The sequence below is a fragment of the Erinaceus europaeus genome, chromosome 9 (assembly GCF_950295315.1).
Source record: "Erinaceus europaeus chromosome 9, mEriEur2.1, whole genome shotgun sequence".
NCBI lineage: Eukaryota > Metazoa > Chordata > Mammalia > Eulipotyphla > Erinaceidae > Erinaceus > Erinaceus europaeus.
Window position 1 is genome coordinate 98,253,530 of NC_080170.1, and position 19,484 is coordinate 98,273,013.

The following is a 19,484-nucleotide window of genomic DNA, read 5'->3' on the forward strand; positions in this document are numbered from 1 at the left end:
CATATTTTTCCTAATTATATAGTATGGCTTTTCCTAATTATATAGTATAGCTTATCTATATAGATTGTTGCTTTTTAGTACAGATTTCAAAGAGTTGTTTTATGAGATGCACTTCTTAGTTGATTTCCTGGTAGTGGTAGGGGTAGGGAGTCCCTGAATTTCAGTTTGCTTTCCAATTATGTTTTCAGAACATTAATTAAGCTAAATCACCAATTTTTTCCCATTCAAAACAACACAGAGCATTATATGTGTGTATTTTTTCTATAATGTTGATATGCCTCTATGCTACTAACGTACAATTCTTAAAGCATTACTGACAGCAATTTTTATAGAAGCTTGACTTATAGATTTTTTCATAAAAACTATTAGAAAATAAGGGGAGGGATTTAAAAATATTCCATTTATCTTTTCCTATAAAGAAAGGATCTTTTTCATTATGGTACTGGGAAAAGCCCTGAAATTCCAGATGGCTGCCAAGTCCACTGTATTTTTGCCAGGACTAAAATAAAATATACCTCCCTGAAGCCTATGTTCAGAGACATAGTTTTGCTACTTAAGCTCTTATAGTTCACTTTTTTATCTGTAAGTTTAAAAGATGGAACAAGACCCAAGTTTCTTCTATAATTCTATACCCAGACTTTGTCCACCCTTGTGTTTTCTGAATTCATATTGCATGTCTCAGTTTGTGTTTAGAAAAGAACACTGACTAAATTCACAATTTGATCAACCTTTAAGTAGGTAAGCTTATCTACACTGTAGTAAACCTCAACAGTCCTGATGTTGCTACTAAAATGGACACAGTTTTACTCCATCTTCTCAAAACTGCTCTCCCTTCTTTCTTTTTTTCTTTCTCCCCTTCCTTTTATCCTTCCTTTCTTCAGTCAATCCTTCTTCCTTCCTCTCTTTAAGTTACACTCCAGTTTTATGTTGTGGCAAGGTGCTTTCCAACTCAATGTGATACCCCAAGAATTAATTGAAGAACATCTCCCTAAGATAATTATTCACCCAGCCCATTGCTATCTCTCTCTTTTATTTGAAACCAAGGTTAATGCTTGAAGTCAGTCCCTATGACTACTTCTGAAAGTCACTTTTTATCTTCTTTCTTTTTGATAGAGCTTGAGAGACAGAGGTAGAAGAGATATAGGACAGAGACAGAGAGATAGAAGTAGGGATTGGTGATTTGAACCCAGGTGCTTACACGTGGCAACATATGCCCCTTACTGTGTGTACCACCACTCTAGTCCTATTATCTCATTTTTTTACATGGAGAAAATGATGAATTTTTTTCCTCCCTATAGATTTGGTGTGACAGTCAAGTAAGATGTTATTAAATGTGAAGTAATGAAAGGCTCTTCCAAATATTGGGAATATGTCTAACTCCATGAACTATCTCCACTACATGATAGCAGCCCTGGACAACTCCCTTTGAAAATAATCATGACATATATCTGAAGGAGCTTTCTAATATACATTAATGTTACCATCAACTGATGTGACTGCCAAAAGCAGGCTCTATTTGTGACATCTTTTAGCTTGGATGTAGAGATCCTAGTGAACCAAAGAAATAATGTTTAAACCCTCAGAAGATGACTGTGCTGGGTATTCAAACTGAAACTAGCAATCTGTCAATAAAGTGTCACTTTATTAATCCGAGAATACATTTTACAAGTCTACATACTCTGTAATTTCTGTGGACTTTTGGTGTTTCTTACCTGCAGGTACATAACAAAGAAACAACTTTAAAAGAAATAAAGTACTGTTTCATATATTCTTTAGTATTATATTTTTTTTAATAAGAGAGAGGCATAGAGGGAAAGATAAGGAGAAGGACCAGGTGGGGCAGGACTCTGAGAAGATGGGGTTCCAGGTCACACTGATGAGGTCATCTGCACAGGTCACACTGATGAGGTCATCTGTCAGGTTGGTGTCATGGTGGCTATTGCAACTGGGTGGCTGGAAAACATTAAGATATAAAGCAGGACAAATTGCTTAATAACCAGGAACCTAAAGGTAAGAATATAGCAGATGAGATTTGGGGTCTCTATTTTGGAAAAAAGTTAGGAAGCCTATTTTAGGCATATTCAGTGGGACCATGACTTTACTAATTTTTGCCTGAGCCTTTCGGGGTGTCTCTCTCCTTCTCTGGCAGGGTGGTCTCCAGGGGAAAGGTAACGGGCTGGTTCTTTCTCGCTCATGACACGAAGGGGTGACACGAAGTAAAAGACACCAGGGGACTCTTAGCGTGCCTAGAATCTGAGTCCTAGAGTCCAAGAATCCTAGAGTCCATTTATTATCAAAGTGGACATGAGTTAAATAGAAAAGCAATGAAGTTAATTTGTTGAAATATGACAGAAATTACAGGTTTTCTTAACAGTCAGCATGCCCTTAAGGTAGGGGGCTGGTATGACAGGAATTGATGAGATATAAGACAGTTATTTTCCATGACACAAGCAACTTAATTATCCAAAGGTATTTGAGGGAAGCACAGGGGTTAAACCTGTAGGGTGAGACAGAGAGAAGATGAATATCAAAAGGCCGTATAGTTTGGAATTTCTCTTGTCTGGGGTTTGAGGTGTGTGGTGAAGTGTGTGATAAGGTGTGTTCTTCTGTGATCAGAAGGTGACTTTGAATAAGTGAATCTGCGGCCATGTGGCCTGTGGTTAATGGAGGGAAGTACTGGGGTATCTGTGGGCCTGAGAGTCAAGAAGGAAAGAACCAAGTCAGAGTTTCCCCCCTTATGCTCACCTCAGTTGAGAGAGACTTACCAAGAGGTTATCTTCTCAGACCTCCATCCAAAGATGGGGGTGGTTCTCCCTAAGCTCTATCAGGCTTACACATGTTCCCAACATCTCCCCCTAATTACTTTAATTAATGAACAGTGTTTATGGATCAATGTCAGAGCATTTCTTTCCTCTAAAGGAATACGAGTGTAAGGGTGAACTGAGACCCTTTGTACTGTAATGTGTAATGTCATGTATGTCTTTCTTGAGGAATTCCAATAGGACTGCAATAGCTAGCAAAGGGCCTAGGAGAGGCAGAAGCCAAGAAGTTAAAGGAGAAGAGAACCACGAGTTAGTATTGAAAGAGGAAAAGGAATTCTTAATATCACGGCTAAGTTTGTGCAAGATATTAACATTTCAGTTTTACAATTCTAATTTCATTTATGAAAGAAACAACATTTTATCAGACAAAGATCACACTATTTAGCATAAATCAAGTCCAAACCATGGCGGTTCTGGAGTACCACCTTGGCAAGGGAGTTCATCTGTCTCTGGAGAGGTTCCAAGCTGTCAGAGGTAAAGTCAACAGACTGTTGTAGCTGATTTTCAGTGAGTCCAGCAGCATAGAGAGATTGTCCTAAAGTCTATCAGCAAGTCTAAGGGAAGCAGTTGATGTGATGTCCAGGGGAAGAAACAGCATGTCTGGTCCTCTGGTGGTCGTCAGCACCAGCTGATGAAATTCTTCTTCATAGAGGGTCAGCTGTGGAATAAGCAAAACTAGGAGGCAAGGACCAGGTAGAGAAGAATTAACACGAAAATATAGGGTGGTGTTGCACCAAAACTCAGACAGAGAAGATGCATACACATTAGAAGTCAATGTGAGGTTTCTTGAACATCGAGGAACATTGGGAGTAAAAGAAGAGGTCAATAAACATGTAATCATGAAATCAGAACCAATCGATTCTGTATAAAGAGGAATTGAAGTTAGAGGTGGTAGGTCAGCAGAAAGAGAATTGGGTAGGCTGGTGAGATTAGCTGGAGTATATACTGGCATGGTGTCCTTTATGGTAAGGACTTGCCAACAGGGACTCTGTTGATTTTGCAAGAGCAATAATGTCATCCACCATAATAAAAGGAAAACAAACATGGACATCCAGCATTGAAAAAAGAAAAAAGAAAAAAAAAATGTGTCTCTCTGACTATGTGTCTCTATAAATTGGGTGGCTTTGTCAATGAGATATAATAAATGGACAATTCGAATTTCTGTAAATATTAAGAAGGTTTAGTATAGTTACTTCATTGACACTTTAGCTAACTGAATACTGGGGGGGGGTGCATTCCCCTTCTTTTTTTATTGAGTTAAGGGTTATAGTTTTTCCTGTTTGAGCTGTAGCCCACTGAAATTTAGAAAAAGTACCAATTGAGAAAAAAAAATTTTTTTGTTTACCAAACATGGGCAGGTGAATTACATCAATCTGCCAGAGAGCACTGGCTTTTATCAATGTAGATTAGTCTTAAAATTCTGAATAGCAGGATCTTAATTAAACAAAGCAGGAACCAGTAAAGTGCTCTCATTATGGCAGGTCAAGCGTTAAGAAGCTTGTAAAAAAATGAGAGAAAAATTTTGGGATATGAGTGACTTTAGGAGTCATCACACACCCATAAATAAAAAAAGAAAAATGTTTAGTTTTAAATCTTACCATATGAGCAGTCGGTTCTTCATCTGTAGATTGTACCTATAACTATTTACTTAAGAGAGAAAATAATGTGTACCAAGTTAGAAGTTTAATGGTTAGAATTTGCTTGAGTTCCCTCATATGATTTTAGAAGCTCTTTATTAAAATATACCAGTATGTGATAGAAAGTCAATACCTAATGTGTTGACATGATAAAATGCTTACTATTTTTTTAATCACTTAAACAATTTTAAACTTAGTTTGTTAGAATCTTTGCTTATCACAAAGCTTATAACACCCTTAGGCAGCTATAAACAAGGGTGGGTACACAAAATTGATCTTTCACTTAAAAAAGCTAAGATAAACCTCATAGGTTAAATGTTCAAAAAATAAATTTTTACTGTTACTTTTCTTTTAGATGACAATTTTACACTAAACAATTTTGTTGAATCACATCTGCTGAATAAAAAAATTTTTATAAGGCCAGGAGTATCATGTTTAACCCTTTTTTCCTGGCAAGGCCACTGCTCTACCCTGACTGGGTCATTAGAAAGCCAAACTCAGCAAGGAATTTGTTACAAACAGTGGCAGTTGGTATATTAGGGTGCTGGTAAGATTTAGAATTCTCACAAGAGTGAGACAGACTGTAGAGGTGTTTTACCACGCCTAGAGATCTCAGAAAATCCTAACGAATTGATGCTGATATTAGCTATCAGAAGGATGAAACTGTCTTATATTTTAGTCTGGAAAAGGTGTGCCAACTCTACGAGTCTGGATCTTTAAAATCACATTCAGCTTAACTAAAACTTATTTAAAACTTAAAACAAAATCTAGTTATTTCAGAGGGTTAACACACATTAGTGAAAACAAGGTTAGCACACAGACTTAAAACAGACATTTTTGGTGAAAAGAAAATTTTTCCTTTGAAAAGCAGTTTTTGAAATTCTGGCTCACAGCCACTCCCCCCGCTCTGCCCCCAGGAGGGGTGGGTGTGGCTAGAAGAATGACAGACTGAAGTCTACGCCAATCTGTGGAGTGGTAGCTCTGTGATGTGATTGGCTGCGCGGATGGAACAGGCAGGCTTAATTTATCGCCATGCGGAGAAAAATCTTTGGAAGTTCTTTTCTGGGCTAAGGTACATTTTAGATTTTTAAAGAAACAAATCATTAAATTTCATTTTTTTAAAATTTTTTTATTTAAGAAAGGATTAATTAACAAAACCATAGGGTAAGAGGGGTACAATGCCATACAATTCCCACCACCAAATCTCCATATCCCACCCCCTCCCCTGATAGCTTTCCCATTCTCTATCCCTCTGGGAGCATGGACCCAGGGTCATTGAGAGTTGCAGAAGGTAGATGGTCTGGCTTCTGTAATTGCTTCCCCGCTGAACATGGGAGTTGACTGGCCTGTCCATACCCCCAGTCTGCATTTATATTTCCTAGTAGGGTGTGTCTCTGGGAAGCTGAGCTCCAGGACACATTGGTAGGGTCTTCAATCCAGGAAAGCCTGGCTAGCATCCTGATGGCATCTGGAACCTGGTGATTGAAAAGAGAGTTAACATACGAAGCCAAACAAATTGTTGAGCAATCATGGACCCAAAGCTTGGAATAGTGGAGAGGAAGTGTTAGGGAGGTACTCACTGCAAACTCTAGTGTACTTCTGCTTTCAGGTATATATTTTGCAGTAGTTTATGGATACGTGTGAACATAAGCTCTCTCTCACAGAAACTGGTGTATATGTAGGTTTTGGGATTTTGTTAGAAAGTGAACCACCAGAGATGAAATTAGAGTGTACTATAAATGGAAAGGGCTCACCCGAGTAATGAAGCTGAAGGGTTGTCATTCCACACGTGTAGTCTCTGGACACAGTCTGAAGTGAAGCATGTTGAGGTGGCAATTGTTGCATTGGTTAGGTTGTGGTCAGCGGATGCAATACTATTTGATATGGATTGGGAGAGGAATACGGGAAAGTGGGCCCTATCCAAGGGTTCCAGGACTGGGGGAAGTAGAGGCTCTATAGTGGAGATGTGAGGTTCCTGCTGTCTTAGGGTTCAAAAAGACACTCAATAGTTAATGTTATCATCACATTATTTGGTAATTGGGTTAACTTTGAAAAGTCCTTTTGTTAGGGTTTGCTGTACTGTACCCAGTATCTTGTATATAGCTGTGCTATTGGTTGCTTCTGATCTACTTGGTCTAGGCTTTTGAGAGAGTCCACATATCAAATACACAGCCTATATATTAAAAAGATTTAGTTTGTGTTTTGAAAAACTTTGAGACATACAATTGATTTTCCCCCTCTCATATTAATTAACTAGAGATTTATATGTCTACATTTTACTAGGAGTGTACATAAACACCATTCCCACCACCAAAAGACTGTGACCCATTCCTCCCACTCACTCCCACCCCGCACTGGCCCAGGAAGCTGCATGTCTACCCCTGACCATAGGGTTTTTACTTTGGTGACCTACTTACAATTTGGTCAGATCCTGCTTTTAGTTTCCCTTTCAGATCTTCTTACTCAATTTCTGTTGATGAGTGGGATCATCCCATCCCATACTCATGTTTATCTTTCTAAATTACCTCACGTAACATAATTCCTTCTAGCTCTGTCCAAGATGGGTCAGAGAAGGTGGGTTCATTGTTCTTGATAGCTTCATAGTATTCCATTGTGTATATATACCACAGCTTTCTCAGCCACTCATCTGGTGTTGAGTTGCTTCCAGGTTTTAGCTAGTATGAATTGTGCTGCTATGAACATAGGAGTACACACCTCTTTTTGGTTGGGTGTTATGGAGTCCTTGGGGTATAACCCCAGGAGAGGAATTACTGGATCATATGGAAGGTCCATGTCTAGCCTTGTGAGAGTTTTCCAGACTGCTCTCCACAGAGGCTGTACCAATTTACATTCCCACCAGCAATGTAAAAGGGTTCCTCTGTCCCCACAACCTCTCCAGCATTTGTTGCTGCTGACCTTTTTGATGTATGCCATTCTTACAGGAGTGAGGTGGTATCTTAGTGTTGTCTTAATTTGCATTTCTCTAACAATCAGTGACCTAGAACAGTTTTTCATATGTTTGTTAGCTTTTTGGATCTCCTCTGTAGTGAATGTTTTGTTCATATCCTCTGCCCATTTTTGGATGGGGTCATTTGCTTTTTTGGTGCTAAGTTTGCTGAGCTCTTTATATATTTTGGTGATTAGTTTCTTGTCTGATGTATGGCATGTGAAGATCTTCTCTCATTCTGTGAGGGGTCTCTCTGTTTGTTTAATAGTTTCTTTGGATGTGCAGAAGCTTTTCGATTTGATGCAGTCCCATTGGTTTGTTTCTGCTTTAGTCTTCCTTGCAATTGGGTTTGATTCATCAAATATGTCCTTGAGGTGTAGGTGTGAAAGTGTTTTACCAATGTTTTCCTCTAAGTATTTGATTGTTTTTGGTCTGAAATCTAGGTCTTTGATCCATTTGGAGTTGATTTTTGTTTCTGGTGAGATAAAGCGGTTCAATTTCATTCTTCTGCATGTTTCAACCCAGTTTTCCCAGGACCATTTATTGAAGAGAGTCTCCTTTTTCTATTTAATACTATGGGCACCCTTATCAAAGGTTAGATGTCCATAGTTGTGGACAATTCTTACAATTCTGTTACACTGGTCTGTGTGCCTATTTTTGTTTCAGTACCATGCTGTTTTGATGATGATGGCTTTATAATATAGTTTGATATCTGGGAGTGTGATGCCTCCATTTCTGTTTATTTTCCTCAAGATGCTTTTGGCAATTCTAGGTGTTGTCATGTTCCAGATAAATGATTGTAGTGTTTGTTCTATTCTCTTAAAGAAGCTTGGTGGAACTTTGATGGGTATTGCATTAAATTTGTATATGGCTCTGGGGGAAATATTCATTTTGATGATATTTATCCTTCCAATCCATGAGCATGGCGTATCTTTCCATTTCTTGGTATCAGTTTCTATTTTCTTGAGTAGTGACACATAGTTTTCAGCATACAAGTCTTTCACTTCTTTGGTCAACTTTATTCCTAGGTATTTGATTGATTTTGCTGAAACAGTAAATGGGAGTGATTTCTGGATGTCTTCTTCTTCAGATTTAGTGTTTGCATAAAGAAATGCCACTGATTTTTGTATATTGATTTTGTAGCCTTATACCTTGTTATATTGCCTAATAACTTCCAGTAGTTTTCTACTGGATTCTTTAGGTATTTCTATGATTATTATCATATCATCTGCACATAGTGAGAGCTTGACTTCTTTCCTTCAAATCTGTACTCCTTTGATTTCTTTCTCTTGCCAGATTGCTATGGCAAGAACTTCCAATACTATGTTGAAGAGTAACGGTGACAGTGGACAGCCCTGTCTAGTCCCCGATCAGAGGGGGAATGCTTTCAGCTTCTGTCCATTGAGTATGATGTTGGCTGTAGGTTTGCTATATATAGACTCCACTATCTTGAGGAATTTCCCATCTATTCCCATTTTTTGTAGAGTTTTGAACATGAATGGGTGTTGGATTTTGTCAAATGCTTTCTCTGCATCTATTGAGATAATCATGTGGTTTTTGGCTTTTCTTTTATTGATGTGGTGAATGACATTGATTGACTTACGGATGTTGAACCAACCTTGCATTCCTGGGATGAATCTCACTTGGTCATGATGAACAATCTTTTTGATATGTTGCTGTATCCAGTTGGCCAAGATCTTGTTTAATATTTTGGCATCTATATTCATCAGAGATATTCGTCTATAGTTTTCTTTTTGTTCTGTTCCTATCAGCTTTTGGTATCAGGGTGATGTTGGCTTCATAGAAGGTGGAAGGGAGTATTCCTGTTTCTTCCATCTTATGGAAAAGCTTAAGAAGTATGGGTACTAACTGTTTCCTGAAAGTTTTGTAGAATTCATTTGTCAAGCCATCTGGTCCAGGACTTTTGTTGTTGGGGATATTCTTAATAACGGTTTCAATTTCTTTGTCTGTGATTGGTGCATTTAGATTTTGTAGTTCTTCTTGGTTCAGTTTTGGAAGGGCATATGCTTCTAGGAATTGTTCCATTTCTTCCAGATTCTCTAGCTTGGTGGCATATAGTTCTTCATAGAAGTTTCATAGGATTCTCTGGATTTCTGTGTTGTCAGTAGTGATATCTCCTCCATTGTTTACAATTCTATTAATTTGAGTCTTCTCTCTTTTTTGTTTGGTGAGTCTGGCTAGGGGTTTGTCAATTTTGTTTAATCTTTCAAAGAACCAACATTTGTCTTCATTGATCTTTTATATGGTTCTTTTATTTTCGATGTTGTTTATTTCTGCTCTTTAGTGATTTATGTCCTTCTGGTTGCTTTAGGGTTCCTTTGTTCCTCTTCCTCTAAGTCCTTGAGGTGTGCGGTAAGGTCGTTCATTTGAGCTTCTTCATGGTGTTTAATATGTGATTGTATGGCTATAAGTTTCCCTCTCTGTACTGCTTTAGCTATGTCTCAAATATTTTGATAGGTGTGTCTTCATTCTCATTTGTTTCCAGGAACATTTGACTTTCCTGCTTGAGTGAGTCTCTGACCCAGTGTTTATCTTGTTGTGACAGATGAGATTCTTGCAAGCAGCATATGGTTGGGTTATGTTTTCTGATCCATCACCCACCCTGTGCCTTTTTATGGCTGAGTTTAAGCCATTGACATTTATTGATATTATGGATTTCATGTATTGTAGTACCATTGTTCAAAAAAATTTTTTTGTTTGCCCTGATATATTGCAAATATTATAGTGATGTTCTTGTTTATAAGAGGACTTTTAGAACCTCTTTCAGGGCCGGCTTGGTGATGGTTGCCTCCTTTAGCAGTTGTTTGTCTTAGAAGATTTTGATCCCTCCATCTAGTCTGAATGAAAGTCTAGCAGGATATATTATCCTTGGTTGAAACCCTTTTTCTTTCAGGGCTCGATAGATATCTTGCCATTCTCTTCTGGCTTTTAGAGTTTGAGTGGAGAAGTCTGCAGATAATCTTATGGGTTTTCCCTTGTATGTGACTTTTTGTTTCTCTCTTGCAGCCTTTAGGATCCTTTCTTTATCCTTACTTCTTTTCATTGTGACTATGATGGGTCTTGATGTCTTCAGGTCTGGGTTGATTCTGTTTGGTACTCTCTGCGCCCCTTGAATCTTGATGTCCTTTCTGTTATTCAGGTCTGGGAAGTTTTCTTCTATTATTTCTTCTAGAATGTTTAATTCCCCTTCCTCTCTTTCTTCCTCTGGCAAGCCAATTATACGAATGTTACTTCTTTTGAGATCATCCCATATGTCTCTGTTGTTGTTTTCAGTGTCTCTCAATCTCTTTTTAAGCTCTTTCACCTCTTTCTTAGTTTTCTCTAACTCATCCTCTGTCTGACTAATTCTGTTTTCTGCTTCTATTAGTCTGCTTTCCCTTGCCTCAGTTTCTTTCTTCATTACAGCTATTTCAGCTTTCATTTCTCTAATTGCCTCAAGATAATCAGTATTTTCCTTCGGGGTCTCAACTCTTGTTTCCCTAATACTGCCATTCCTTTCCTCCAATGTTGTTTTCATTTCTGTGATTAATAAGTTTATTATTGCTTGCATACTTTTCTTATCTATGGTTACTTCTGGCTGATTTGTAGTTTCTTCTGGGCTCCTGTCTTCATTCATTGGAGTAGCAGTTTTATTTGTTTTTGATCTACCCATTTTTTTGATTTGTGTGTTTTTTTTATGCTCTGTTGTTCCTCAGTTGTTGTGTCTTGAGTACAAGTAACACTGTACTAAATACCTTTATGACAATTGCACTCATCAACCTCAGGAATTACAGTAGCAACTGAAACAAGTATTGAAGCAGTTTAATCACTACCAGTTAGCCAAACAATTTCTCCAGTCTGTTCATAAATAGTAACCAAATCGCAGTGAAGGAGAAAGAGAAAAGAAAGAAAGGATAGCAAGAATAGACAATTATGCAAATCTACTATCCACTGTATATTCTAGTGGTAACAAGAGGGGGAAAGGGAACTAGAGCAGAGATACACACATAGAGAGTCCATTCTGAGTCAGATTTCTTCCCCAAAATAATTCACAAAATCTGAAAGGCAAAGAGAAGGAAGAAGTGTATCACAAGATAAAAAAAAAAGAGGCAAGAGACATAAAAGGGAAAAGATAAGACAAAGAGCTGTAATTAAAGTGCAGTGAAAGGAAATTCCCAAATGTGTATCAGTGAATTCAAAAAAGCACACTGTTTGTTGGTGTGGGGGCTGGGGTCTGTGACTTTGGAAGCTGTAGGATTTAGGAAGAAAGGATGACAATAATGAGAAAAAGAAAAAAAATAAAGAAAGAGAGAGAAAAAAAGATAAGAAAAAGAACAGTCATAAAAGGGCAGTGAAAGAAAAGGGTTTTTTAATGTATTTATTTTTAATTATTAAATTAGCTATGCGGGGTGAGGTGGGTGGAGTTGGCTTCTTCGAAAGGAAAAAGGCCAGAGGTTTCAGAAGGGTATAGATTTAGAATTAATGATACTCCCTGGTAGGACAGGAATTTGGTAAAGAAAAGGAGCTCCTAGCAGGGTATCCTGCTAGGAGCTGGTCCCCAGGGACTTTTAATGGGGGGGGGGGGGGGCTGGGGAAGGAGGTATGCTTAGAAATTAAAAGGAAGAAAAAAAAATTTTCCCCTTTTTTCCTTCTCTAATCTTAACCCAAATTAAGTTATAGTCACCTCCTTGGTGTCACTGCTAGGACCCCTTTTTGGCTGGCCTACTAAAGGCAGAAAATCCTACCGTTTCCAGGAGATATGGTCAGAGCTCAGCCACTAGCAGCTTCTCAGTCTGCCATCTTCTGGGAACCTCAAATCATTAAATTTCTATCAAAAGTGTGTGCTGGTTCTGTGACATAATTTTTAAGTTAAAGAGAATGTCTTGTTTGATTGATTTCTTTCTTTCTTTAAAGAATAGCTTGGTAGCTAGATAAGATCTCACTCAGAACTGCCACAAAAAAGCTTTATCTTTTGCGTTTTCCTTTTAAGCAGTAAATAGCAGTTTTAAGACCATGCCTAGGTCCACTTTAATGTCTGATTGACTCAGAAATTAGGAGAGGGTATAGAACAAAACGCCACAAAGTGGGAGAGGAAAAATTAGGTCAGACCTGTTAAGATTCAACAGGGGAAGAATACTCAGTTTCTCAGAGCCTGGCCAGGGTTCTGTTCCACTGAGGTTCTCCCTCTGTATCCTCTCCACGAGCTTCCCTGGAGTGTGAAAAGATAGGGAGTAGGAGAGAAAGATCACAGGGGCTCAAACAAGAGCCTTGGGGTTACCTTTGCTATGTGCTTCACTATATCTTCTTGATTTCCTGAAGTCACGGTCCTGATCCCCACAGTTGGGCCAGAGTTTTTTTTCAACCGGGTGAAGGCTGATGCCTGATGGGCCGATTTTCCTCTTGCGGTTGGGAAATTCTGCCCCACACTCTGGGCGCCAGATTTCCGGGTGTCTCTCTCCTTCTCTGGCAGGGTGGTCTCCAGGGGAAAGGTAACAGGCTGGTTCTTTTTCGCTCATGACACGAAGGGGTGACACGAAGTAAAAGACACCAGGGGACTCTTAGCGTGCCTAGAATCTGAGTCCTAGAGTCCAAGAATCCTAGAGTCCATTTATTATCAAAATGGACATGAGTTAAATAGAAAAGCAATGAAGTTAATTATTGTTGAAATATAACAGAAATTACAGGTTTTCTTAACAGTCAGCATGCCCCTAAGGTAGGGGGCTGGTATGACAGGAATTGATGAGATACAAGACAGTTATTTTCCATGACACAAGCAACTTAATTATCCAAAGGTATTTGAGGGAAGCACAGGGGTTAAACCTGTAGGGTGAGACAGAGAGAAGATGAATATCAAAAGGCCGTATAGTTTGGAATTTCTCTTGTCTGGGGTTTGAGGTGTGTGGTGAAGTGTGTGATAAGGTGTGTTCTTCTGTGATCAGAAGGTGACTTTGAATAAGTGAATCTGCGGCCATGTGGCCTGTGGTTAATGGAGGGAAGTACTGGGGTATCTGTGGGCCTGAGAGTCAAGAAGGAAAGAACCAAGTCAGAGTTTCCCCCCTTATGCTCACCTCAGTTGAGAGAGACTTACCAAGAGGTTATCTTCTCAGAACTCCATCCAAAGATGGGGGTGGTTCTCCCTAAGCTCTATTAGGCTTACACATGTTCCCAACATGAGCCTGACAGCTAACATGCAAGTAGGTGGTATTGTCTTGGGAGGTGGTATCAGAGTTGAGAATAACACTGAATAGCTGGATCGGGGCAGAAAGTAGCTCCCAAATATGGGGAAAAGTATATAAATATCATTAACTGTAGACCTTATTGATCTGATCTTGGACCCGTGTCCATTTATATTCAGCACAAAAACCAGTATAACCCTTGTATCCTTGTAGGTCTAGCTCACATTCTGTGGTCATATCTAGGAACATTCTAGACTTCATTCATTTCAGGACCAATCTTCCTTAAGTGTCAGAGTATTTTGACACAGTCTCCCTTCAGAGAGTGGGGCAGTCCCTACCATCATTGTTCTACATTGAGGTCAAGGTCCTGTAGAGGCACAAAAGAGGGCTTATAATGTTGTTCCTGATGGAAATAACCAGTGATGGTGGAGAGAGGGATCTGTTATAGGAATAGGCTCATTATATTTATGTGGGAATCCCAGGATTCCCTGACTAGAGGCCCAGATGATGGGATGACCTGGTAGTGACCAAAAGAGCAATTATTAAAGTGTGCTTGTCTCTTGGCCATGTCCAACTTTTGTAGTCCTTCCTTTATCTGACTTTATCTTTATCAGTTAGACTTAGAGTGATTGAAGGAAGTAGGTGAGGAGGGTATCTAGATCTAAATAGAAACTATTTGATTAAGTACTTTGGGGAAATATTTTTATTGCTCCCTCAAACCTGAGTGACAACCTAGTCAAATATAGTATCCTGTCAGGTTTCTTGTGGGGGGCCTATCTTGGGTCCAGCTCTCTTTCTGTGATTGTCCCATTGGCCACCGGAGATGGGTGCAGATAAGAACTTGTCCTGAGATTCCAGCAGGGGTGGCACGCTGAGGTACCTCTGTGACCCTTGGCAATAGAGGAGACCAGAGATCACCCCAGGGGGCTATCACAGCTGATAAACTGTTTATTGAGTGGCAGAACAAAGTTTTTAAAGGGTAGTAGGGGGATGCAAAGAGTGGTAGGAAGAAGCAGTTTGTTTTACCTTATATAGTTAAAGCTCCAGGAGGTTGAGAAAGGGTGGGGGTTCCTCCAGTAATCATTAGGTGGTGGTCTGGCTGGCTTTGGAATGAGGAGGTGAGATTATCATCAGGCACACGTGTGTGTGTGTGTGTGTGTGTGTGTGTGTGTCTTTGTGTGGGCAGGGGGAATCAGGCCATATATGGTAAAAAGGAACTAGAGACAAGGAAGTGGTGAGGGGGCTTCTAGTAAGAGTAAGCAGACCAGCTGGTTTGGGAACGAGGAAGTGGTCTCTTCTAGCAAAAGTAAGCAGACCAACTGGTTTGGGAACAACGAAGTGTCCTACTGTATTAGAGAATGTGTGGCCCTAGTTGGGTGGGGGTGCCTGACCGGGGGACAAAATCCTGGAGGCCAAAGCCTCCCCTGCTCGACCCTGGGTAGGGGAGACTGACAGAGTGACCGTACCTTCAGGCACCTGTTTTTTTCACAGGCGGTCCACACCATGCTCAACCTCAGCCCCACAGTTCCCACAGTATCCTTGGATAAAAATCTTTTGCATGCAAAATATTTAAATATATATAGACACATATATGTATACATATATGTGTCTATATATATTTAAACATATTTATATGTATTTAAATTTATATATAAATATATACATATTTATATGTAAATATGTATGTGTATATATAAATATATACTTATATATTTATATATGTATATATATAAATAGAGAGGAGAGAGGAAGAGATTCTGTTGAGAAATCAGCCTCTACTCTTATAAGTGTCCCCTTTTGAGTTACTCTTTGTTTCCTTTTGCTTTTCCCCTTTTTTTTTTTGTTTCCTTTTCCTTTTAACATACTTATTTTTGTCATTTATCTTTTTATGTAACTTGCCCTTTGTTTTGCATTTATTCGTTTGGAACTCTTAGAAATATTTGTATCAAGTTATCTATCTTCTCAGTTTGTGGAAACACTCAACCAATTCTTTAAATATAAATTATGTCACTTTTTACTCTTTTCTTCTTCCAATATCTGTACTATATTTGCGGCTACTATGCCCTATTTTCCTTTCATTTCTGTCTTTCTGCTGTGTTCCTCAAGATGCTATATTCTTTTTCTCTGATTTATAATGTAAGCTTTTTCATATTTTCTGTTAAAAATTTCAGCTTTAAATCCCTTTTTATCTTTTTGTTTACATAACTCAGTTAAAGTTGGAATTTTTTCAAAGTACTCTCTTTGACCAAAAGTGTATGCAATTATTTTGTCCTTTCATTTTTCTTGAAGAGTATATGTACCTGGCCCAGAGGTTTGCATTTGAACCTGGATAGTGGCCAGAAGTTTGAGACTGTAAGTAGTCAGTACCCTCCAAGGTGCTCTGGATGAGACTCAGGGATATGATATGGGCTAGCGGCTCACTTCAGGTAGTAAAAGCATTAGAACAGGTATTAGATAAAATCCAGTAGATTGTGAGGAGTCCTCTCAGAATTTACCCCAAAGTCTGATATTAGAGACCAAGCTCTAATACCACATCCACCGGAGAATGGCTCAAAAAAACTATAAAAGTTGTCAGTAAGAGTGTCATTCAGTTGGGAAGGGGTAGATAGCATAATGGTTATCATGCCTTAGGCTCCAAAGTCCCAGGTTTAATCCCCTGAACCAGCATAAGCCAGAGGTGAGCAGTGCAATGGTTAAAAAAAAAAAAAGCCATTCAGTTTATTCTAAGTATTCACAGTAGTGGGAACATAATTATAATAGGGTTAATGTCCTAGAGATTTTGGTATAATTTTCTCCCTGCTTATCCAATTAAAATTCTTCATCTTAGAAAGCTATTCTAGATTGTGGGAAATTCATGGATAGCTTAACATAGACTCCCACCCTAATGGAAATATCACAATCATAGCTAAGATCACTGAAAAACAATTCTTAGGGACTCCTTCTTTACTTTCTATGGCTACCCTCCTATGCTGTCATTAAGGCAAGACCTTCCTTTGTCAACCAAGCATATCTACATAGAAAAGCATATTCCCACATATAGACTTTGTCTAATTATGAAATCTTAAATGCTTAATTCCCACAGAGATATTTATAACTAATAATGAAATAAGCAAACATTATAATAAAATCACATATAAAGTCATTAAAATCATGTGAAGTTGGTAATGTGACATAACAAATAGAGCACAGGACTTGCATGACTGAAGTGCCATAATGAATTCTCAGTTAAACAAATCTTGAAAAAATTACGGTTGTAGACCTTGTTTCTGACCTAAGTTACCAAATGAAGATGTAGCATGCAGTCTTTCTCTTTAATACCAAGTGTACCCTAAAACCTACACCCCCACTCCTGGTGTAAGATCTGTTTTTTTACATTCTTTTAGTGATGACTTACAGATTCTTCTTTTTAAAACTTATCTTTGGGGTCAGAAGTTGGTGCACCCAGTAGAGTGCATATTTGAATGTGAGAAGACATGGGTTCAAGACCCTGGACCCCATTGACAGGGGGATAGCTACACAAGTGGTAGAACATTGCTGGAGGTATCTCTGTTTTTTTCCTTTTTTTTTTTTTTTTTTTTTTTTGCTTCCTATTTTTCTGTCCCTATAGAAAAAGAGCGGGGAAGGCTTGGCTACTGGAAGAAGTGGAATTGTGACATTGAGCCCCAGTGATAATCTTGGTGGCAAAAACTTATGAATTTAAATAGGGAAACATAAAGCTTATCCTGTTTTCCTTTTATAGTTTTCAGCAACCCAGAAAAATGACATTGGGCGTATTGCGCCTCTTGGCAGGATCCGATGCCAACAGGGTGTGCGCTTTCCTGTTCTCACGGCCCGGAGGAGCTCCTGGGCGGCCTTGAGGGGCTGCGGGCAGCCGGGAGCGACCCCCCCCCCAAAAAAAAAATGGCAGAAAACCTTGAGCCTCATGGCACTATGGAGGCTAAGCTGGACCCGGTGGAGTACATGCTCCTGAAGCGGCTCCCGCACCTCCTGCTCAGCAAGCCCAGCCACATATATGCCAAGATGAAGACGGTCTTCAAGGGGCACCTGGCCCGCTGCCAGAATTTGCTGGGCTGCTGGGCCAGGGCCAGGGTCAGAGCGCCTATAGCGAGATCCACATCCATGGCCTGGGCCTGGCCACCAACCCCACCATCAACATCGCCCCGCAGCTTCGGGGCCCTGCAGATGGTCACCAACACCTCCACAGGTGGATCTGGTGAACTAGCTGGAGCCCGAGACCAACACGCGGGGCAGCCGGTGATCCTGAACCGCAACAATTGGGCCACCCACATCCGAGTCTTCAGGGTGGCTCCCCAGTAGCCGGAGCCCGGGCAGCTTTCCTGTGCCAGTAGCCATGGTGGGCCTCCTGTCACATCTCTGGGGGACAGAGCCCGCAGACTCCGGATGCAAGTGGCTGTTGTGTTGTGTTGGCCCCTGCTTGCGCGTCTTTCCCCATTTCCATGGACTGGAACTGTGGTCTTCTACACTACAGGGGTGCGTTAGTATCTGACCGCCCGCTGCCTCTCTCCAATAAATTCTTTTTGTCTTGTTAAAAAAAAAAAAAAAAAGAGTGGTCCAGAGGTGGTGCGGTGTTAAAGCTTTGGACTCTCAAGCATGAGGTCCCGAGTTGGATCCCCGGCAGCACATGTGCCAGAATGATGTCTGGTTCTTTCTCTCTCCTCCTATCTTTCTCATAAATAAATAAAATCTTTTAAAAAAAATTTAAAAAAAAGAAAGAAAATTACATTGTTTGCAGGATACTTGCTGCTAAGATTACTAGAATGTCATTGTTCTGTATGTATAAGCAGTTCTGAAATGACGTTTTTGTTAATGACATGATTTTTGAAAAATATTTATTTTCCCTTTTTGTTGGCCTTGTTTTCTATTGTTGTTGCACTTATTGTTGTTCTTATTGATGTCGTTAGATAGGACAGAGAGAAATGGAGAGAGGAGGAGAGAAAGAGAGACATCTACAGACCTGCTTCACTGCTTGTGAAGATTAGTTGTTTGGAGGATAAGATAGACAAAAATAATATTCAATTGTTACTAGAATAATTAGCTGACCTTTAGGAAGGAAAACTATATATATCCTCATATCATATTCAGTTAACTTCATTGTAATTTTTATAAAGTGATTGCTTACGTTTTATCAGCTATTCAGTCTAGTAAAATTTAATTTTATATGACTTTGAGGTATGTTTGAATTTCATATTTTTGACCTCTATTTGTCAAATCTGAAAAATCTAGACTAGATTGTATGCTTTCAAATCATGTCTTTCTTCACTCTACGCAATATCTTCCCCAGCAATTTGCAACTCTAAATTAAGTCATTAATATGAAGAAATCCTGTCATGGTAACAGTTTCCAAAGTGCTTATATTTCAAGATTGAACTACCGGTCAATAAACAGTAACCATGGGCAATAGAAGGTATTGTGGATACTAGAGGTCTTTCTGTAGACTGTTTAAATCCTTGCATGATGCTTATGCAAACATTCTTTCTGCCCTGCAAATGTCTTTTTCCAATGAGTTAGCTTTGCATAATTGTAAATGATTTGAATCTTAGAAGCAAAGTTCCAGTGCTGTAGTTTTACAGTGATTATTAGAAGAACATTTGGACATAGCATATTCGGGCAGATTCATGTTCACATGGTTCTCTGATTTTCTTTTATCTCTCCTTTTTTTTTTTGTTCCCAATGTCATTACCTCATTGCTAATTTTAACTACTCTAAGTATTATCACTCTAAGTATTGTTATCACTCTAAGTATTGTTATCTGTGTGCCATTTTTTGCTATTGCTATAATGCCCAAGAGCATTCAGCAAAAAAAAAAAAAAAATCTAATTTGAGCAGAAACCATCAGAGCACAAAGCTGAAATAATGTTGCATAAGGTAATTAAAAATAAAT

At 39.1% G+C, this 19,484-nt stretch overlaps 1 pseudogene; it reads left to right on the top strand.

Annotated features, from left to right (window-relative positions):
* Window positions 1-17,369: 17,369 nt before the first annotated feature.
* On the top strand, window positions 17,370-17,899 carry LOC103123021 (ribonuclease P protein subunit p20-like; annotated as a pseudogene).
* Window positions 17,900-19,484: the final 1,585 nt, after the last annotated feature.